Here is a 7,055-nt window from a genome sequence, read left to right as displayed (position 1 = left end):
GAGGCAAAAGACTGCAAAATTGTATATAGTCTTTTCTTTGTTTCCTCTAAGAAAAACCATTTGAAATGATTTTGGGGGCGGGAATCAAAAGTCCGCCCTTTGTGTTTGCTATTTATACCCTACCTGTGGCAATGTGATCAAGACTGTGGAGACAGTCGAAACGCGTAATGGTGGGCAAGCTGAGCAATAACATGCATCAATAAAGGCACCTTTGTTTTGGCACCAGAAACAGGTTCAACTCTTCATCATTCTTCCAGTTGAATTACTAATTGGAGGCGCTGGCTGCGCCTGGCGAGTTCTGTTCTGTTCTGTTTCATATATATATATATATATATATATATATATATATATATATATTGTAGCTCCATTCGACCCTTCCTTAAGAGACGAAAAACGCACTCGCGGGGGTATGTTGCAAAAGAATTTTAATACGGCGTTCTAACCAAAACAAACAGACGCGTTTCAGACCTCTAGTCCTTCGTCAGTGTTAGTGTGTGCCATTCTACCCGGCACCATATATATATTTCACTTCCTGTTAAGTGAGAAGGAAAAAGGACAAGCGTGCAAATATTACCAGCATAGCGGCCATTACTAAGTGGGTTCAAGTATTCAACACAATGGCATATTTACAATGTGTTTTAACCCTTATGATATACTAATGCCTCTTTTCATTATATTAAATGAATAAAAACAATCTTGCTGTGTATCAGCATATCATGGCATTATGACCCCATATTCTCAAATATTTACACTATATACATTTTATACATTATGAACACCATTCTGTACATTATGATCCTCGTACAGTTGCATTCTGGGTTAAGATGTTATCCTAATGCTATGTCAGCATAAAGTTATAACCCCAGTCGGTGAAGGTTAAACTAATCTCGCCGTGTATCGGCGTGTCACCGACATAGGCCAACGGGCAAATCACAATGCAACCAATTCACATTACCATTGACTAACTTTGATAATTAGACATTTACATTCTCAATACCTTCCCCCAATCAATCAACTCAGTGGACAATGATTCCACTGAAGAATAATATGGGTATACATCCCAAGTGTACCATACTAAAGAGAAAAGGTCATCTTAGACAAATATACCTTATACACTTAATAATTGAGCCGTGTATCGGCTCAACCCCAGGATTATAAATCCACGTCAACCTAATCCAAGGTTCAGTACACACGGATTCATATATCCCATCCAAAGGTAAACCATATTCATAAGGGAAAGAAGAGAGAAAAAAATATAATGGTAGAGGAAATGATGTGCATTGAAAGTGAAAAGGAAGATAGGAACAGAAAAGAAACCTTCTTTCATTTGTAGGATTCTAAAAGGAAATTGAAAGAAGTTGAAGAGGATTACAAGGAATTAAGAAAAGAGTCTGGAAATTCCAGAAAAGTTAAAGGCACAGATCCATCAAAATGGAATGAATTCAAAATTCAAATTTCATCTTTGAGGCCATCATGATTCGAGCATGTATGAGGATAAACTATCTATAAGAAATACAGTTCTTATTTCATCAAATCTGCTTGTAACATTCCATAGATATGATCATGATACACCTGGTGTATGTTGGATATTCATTTCCCCAGGTGTACTCCCAATTCCTCTCCGATGTTAAGCCCACCAGGCTGTTTTGTCTGCATATCTATATATATATATATATATATATATATATATATATATATATATATATATATATATATATATATATATATAGTTAGACAGCTCCCTGCTGTTCACCAACCACATACACCATGTGGGGCAGATGCACAGTGGTGGGTGGTAGCAGACCCGCTAGCAATTCTATATATATATATATATCTATACTACTATGATAAAGGAAGAACTTTCAGCCTTTGAGGCTGGTAAACTCGGGAACCACAGCGCCAATCCACACACCCGATACACCGCTGGAATCGTCAGGGTGTGTAAGGGAGCGGCGGACATGGCGCGGGGGAGGAGCGGTGACGTGAGGAGCAGCGGACAGGCCAGTGGCGGCTGAGGTAAGGGGACCCGTGTCGGGGCAGGCAGGGGTCGGGGCAGGCGGGGGATCGGCCGGGCGGGGGCCCGGGCTACTGGACAATGTCGGGGCGGGCGGGGGTCAGGGAAGCCTGTTGCTTCCGAACAAGGTCGGGACGGGCTGCTAGTATATATATATAGTCCTTTTGTCCTGAGTTGGAGATATCTATATATATATCCAATCTCAAAGTTATTTGTAGTATGCACATTACGCCATATAAAAGTTTAAATATGAGTTAGGACAAAATGCTCCGAAATTACCAAGAGTACTTTTCCAATATGTATTAATTTGAATGTAATTGTATCCTTTGCACAATGACTAACAGCCTGATTCATCAAGGTGAGTATTTGCTATTCCTTAATAGCGATTATTAAGGAATCGCTATTAAGGAATAGCAAAATGCTATTCACCAAGAAATCGCTAAATAAATTGCGATTTCTAATTATTCCTTAATTGCGATTAGCAAATTGCTAATCGCAATTAAGGAATATCTCCCCATTCATTCCTATGGGCCCAAAGGCCCATAGGAATAAATGGGAAGACATTTCAATGTGCGAATCGCAATTAGCGATTCGCATATTGAAATTGCGATTTCAAGGGAGCAGGGGTGTCCAAAGGACACCCTGTAGCACCCCTGAAATGTATGCTACATTTGTGTTGCGCACACACATGTCCCAAGGACATGTGTGTGTAACATGAAACTTAGAAAAATGCATTTAAATGCATTTTTCTAAGTTTCAGCTATTTACCACGAGGTTTGACCTCGCGGTAAATAGCGGGAAATTTTTGCGAATTCGCAATTTAAAAATGTTTCAAGAATAGCATTTAAGGAATCTCTAATAGAGATTCCTTAAATACTATTCCTCGCAAATATGCGAATTCTTAAATAGCGATTTTTGCATTTGGGATGATGAATCCCAAATGCAAAAATACCGCTCGCAAAGGGCCAGATTCTCAGAATCTGGCCATTTGCGACCGGATTTAACAATGATGAATCAAGCTGTAAGTGTATTCGTCTTCTAGCTCAGGTATGTTAAACAATACCTGAAAGTCTGTTCACTATGTTTACATGCATGGTGAAACCATGTGATGTTTATTTAAATGCTCTAAACATCAAACTCGCACTCGTGAACAAGAAGGCAAGTCCTTCGAAACGCATCGAGTGAAGCGTAATTGAATAAACGCGCTTTATTGAACAAAGCGGCCTGGACATTGGTTTTTGTACTTGGAACTAAGAAACCAATCTGGTGGATATATATATATATATATATATATATATATATATATATATATATATATATATATATATTCACTGAAAAAATCTTAGGTTTCAAACCAGTTATAGTTAGGAATTAGCATTTAAAAAACCTATTAAATTCACTGAAAAAACCATAGGTTTCACACCAGTTATAGTTAGCTGGAAATTTTACTGACATAAAACCATTGAAATTCCCACATTATAGTTAGTTGGACTCACTATAACTTGCGCACCTGCAATGCACTGCTGATGACGTCACATATTACATCACTCATGTAAATTTACTGAATCGGTAAAATAAGGCACCTACATCAGGAATTACCATTTACCGGTCGGTAACGGCCGAAATCGGCCGTTACCGGTCGGTAAATGGCCACCTACATCTGGCCTTTAGTTTGGCTGCATTTGCATCCCCAACGGGCAGAGCAAAAGGGGGACTGACTGCCTGGTTAAAAGTCAATATAGGCTGTTCTATTTTATCACTTTTTCTGGAGCAGGGGGAGGTGCATGCATTCTGCCTTAGCTGAAATGAAAACCAAAAGATCTACTTGGTACACTTTACAATAATATTTTTTCCTGTAAGGGCGACTGCAATTTTCAAGGACTTTTCACAGTGAAATATATGCTCATGGAGAAAGACGCCCGGGTTGAAGGCCCCCTTAATTTGATGGTGGCAGGTCATTTCAATGCCAAACTGGGGCTCCTGCTGTCTCTATCTTCAACCATTTTGATCTATTTGCTCGAAAAACTGATCGCAATGTTATGAATACTAGGGGGCGGGTCCTATTTTCCCTCCTGGACGTAAGGGGTCTGGCTTACAAGGTCCCTAACTTTACTGATTTTCATATCCTAACTTTCATAGGGCGGGGTGCTGGGAGCACCATAGATTATATTTTTACCTCCTGGAGTATGTCTCTGAATATTAATAACTGTGAGGTTCTTTCTCAGATCTATAGCGACCATAACCCCATTCCTGCTCAGATAATGTCGCCACATGCACAACATAAATTGAAGTCAATTCCTCCCCAGGATCTATCTAGTACGGATACAGGGGTGGTATGGCGAGCTGCAAACCTGGAGAATATTATGTCCCAGGTAGTTTGCAATAGTACAACACTGGTGAATAGCTGCAACCCCATACTTTGTAATCCGGCTCACATTTTAACTAATTTTTCAATGTTTTATTGAGGATAAAAGAGATGCTCTCTAGACCCATAGCCCAGCCACGGAGTCATGCCAAATCATGGTTTGAAAAAGTATGTAGAGCAGCCAATGATTCTTTGCACAGGGCCTTAAAGCAATCTCCCAAAGATCAGAGTGCCATTATAGTCAGTAGAAAGAAATATCAGCAAGCAATTAAGAGGAGGTAATTGGCCATGAAGGAGGAGAAATGGGAGTCTATTGTTGGTGCCTGCCAATCTAAAGACCCACAAGCTTTCTGGAAAGCGGTGCAGTCTGTTTTATCTCCCATATCATCCTAAAACAGGGGTCTTCAAACTGTGGGGCACGACCCTCAGGGGGCCCATGGAGTGATAGGAAGGGGGTCGCGCATTCCCTTCACACTTCTGTCCAGGCCCATAGCTTCAGCCCCCCTCATTCCACGTAGGTTGTCTCAGCCCAGGCTGCTGCAGTGCAGCTCGCGCTGCTGGGGGCTCGGCTGGGAGGTGTCTGGAGTCTTATCTCCAGCCGCCTGAGCTTTTCACAGGTCTTTAAAGACCATTTGCATATTTACATGCCTTTGTTAACTAGGCTTAGTTTTTTTAATGGTTCCAGTACCCCCTGGGCCCCCACTCTGCCCATTCCTTACATTTGTATTTTTACACTTCCTGCTGTAGTGTGAGAATGCATTTAATGAAAAGAAATATAAAGTTGGGTAGCCAAAAGAAAAATGCCTTCCGTGTGTTGTTAAAAGAGCCCGCAGAGACCTGCTCTTGACACTAAAAAGTTATAAATAAAAAAGTATGTATTAATTAGCTATGTGACTATTCTGTCTTTGTTCTCTTTAATTATCAGTCATGGATCATTGAGGCAGCCCTAGAACACAATTAAAAGTGCTTTCTATTTATATTTGCTGGTCTAAGTATTCACACATAAGTGCTAAACCTACAGCTTTAGGTGGCTGCTTATTTCTGGGCCATCAAAATAATGAGCTGTATCGGCACATTATTTATTTCCTCCACCCTCGATCCCTGATTAATGCCATTATAGCAATAGTTTAACTTATTTCTGAAACCCTACGCTTCAAGTTTCTGGGAATGCACCCTGCAGTCAGACAACTCACTCCTCATTCTCGCCTTCAGTTTCACGCTCGCCCTGCACTCACACTGATCACCATGCACTAATAGTGATCACAATGCACTCACAGCGATCACAATGCACTCACACTGATCACAATGCACTCACACTGATCACAATGCACTCACACTGATCACCATGCACTCACACTGATCACCATGCACTCACACCATTCACCCGCTCACCCTGCACTAACAGTGATCACAATGCACTCACACTGATCAACATGCACTCACACTGATCACCATGCACTCACACCAATCACCATGCACTCACACCATTCACCCGCTCACCCTGAACTAACAGTGATCGCAATGCACTCACACTGATCAACATGCACTCACACCATTCACCCGCTCACCCTGCACTCACAGTGATCACGCTGCACTAACAATGCGCTTGCGTTGTTTACCCTGTACCTCACCCTGCAGTCACATGAGCACACTACACACCCTGCACTCATGTGACACTTCACTCACCTGTCCCCCCCTCACTGCTCAACCTGTAGTTCACTCAAACAAGCCATCACTAACCATGCTTTAATTCGTCCCACTCTGCACTTACCGCCAAACCCAAATTCATATGGTCACCTCACTCACCCTGCAGCCACTCCTTTTACCCTACTCTCACACTGTTGCATCGCTCACCATGCAGTCACTTGGGTACTCTTGTCACCCACACAGGGTTTAGAAATTTTTGTCAGGAGGGGGTCCATAAGCCTGAAAATGTTGACAGGGGCGTCTCGGCATTCAAAAGTTTGAAGACCTATGTCCTAAGATAAAGTTACAGTTCATATCTCGGCCGAGGCTTTGTTGGCGCATTTCTCTGGGTTGTATTCTACTGACAGCAAGGCTGACGATGCTTCAGTGCCAATGATTCCACTGTGTCCCAACCTTGTTTTTAAAGAGGGTGAGGATTTTAAAGCAATTTTAGACAGTAGACGTTAGAAGGCTCCGGGACCGGATGGTATTCTGCTTGATTTATTCAGGGAGGACCCAGTATTTTGGACTCCGGTCCTCACCTCAGTATTCAACTCTGCCTGTAGCCAGGGCGCGCCCCAGTCGTGGAGCTCATCAATAATTATACCCGTTTTTAAAAAAGGAAACATGCATGATGTTAAGTGTTATTGCCCGATATCCCTCTTAGACTCCACAGCAAAAATCATTGGGAGAGTAGTTCTGGACCGTTTACTTGACTGGATTAATATAAAACGTATACTTGTCCCAAGTCAGTATGGGTTTAGGAAGGGGCTTGGGACTATTGAACAGTGCCTCAGTCTCCATATTATTGGTGCAAAATACAGATACGCCAAGGGAGTTTCCACCCACTTACCGTTTATGGACTTGTCAAGCCCCTTTGACTATGTCACCAAATCAAAGCGATGGGCCATTCTAGAGAGCATGGGTGTTGATGTGGGGCTGGTTACATTTTTAAGGCTTTTTCACCATGACCTCATAGCTTCAGTTAGG

This window comes from Lissotriton vulgaris, chromosome 7 (genome assembly GCF_964263255.1).
Source record: "Lissotriton vulgaris chromosome 7, aLisVul1.2, whole genome shotgun sequence".
NCBI lineage: Eukaryota > Metazoa > Chordata > Amphibia > Caudata > Salamandridae > Lissotriton > Lissotriton vulgaris.
This window is presented reverse-complemented; position numbering follows the sequence as displayed.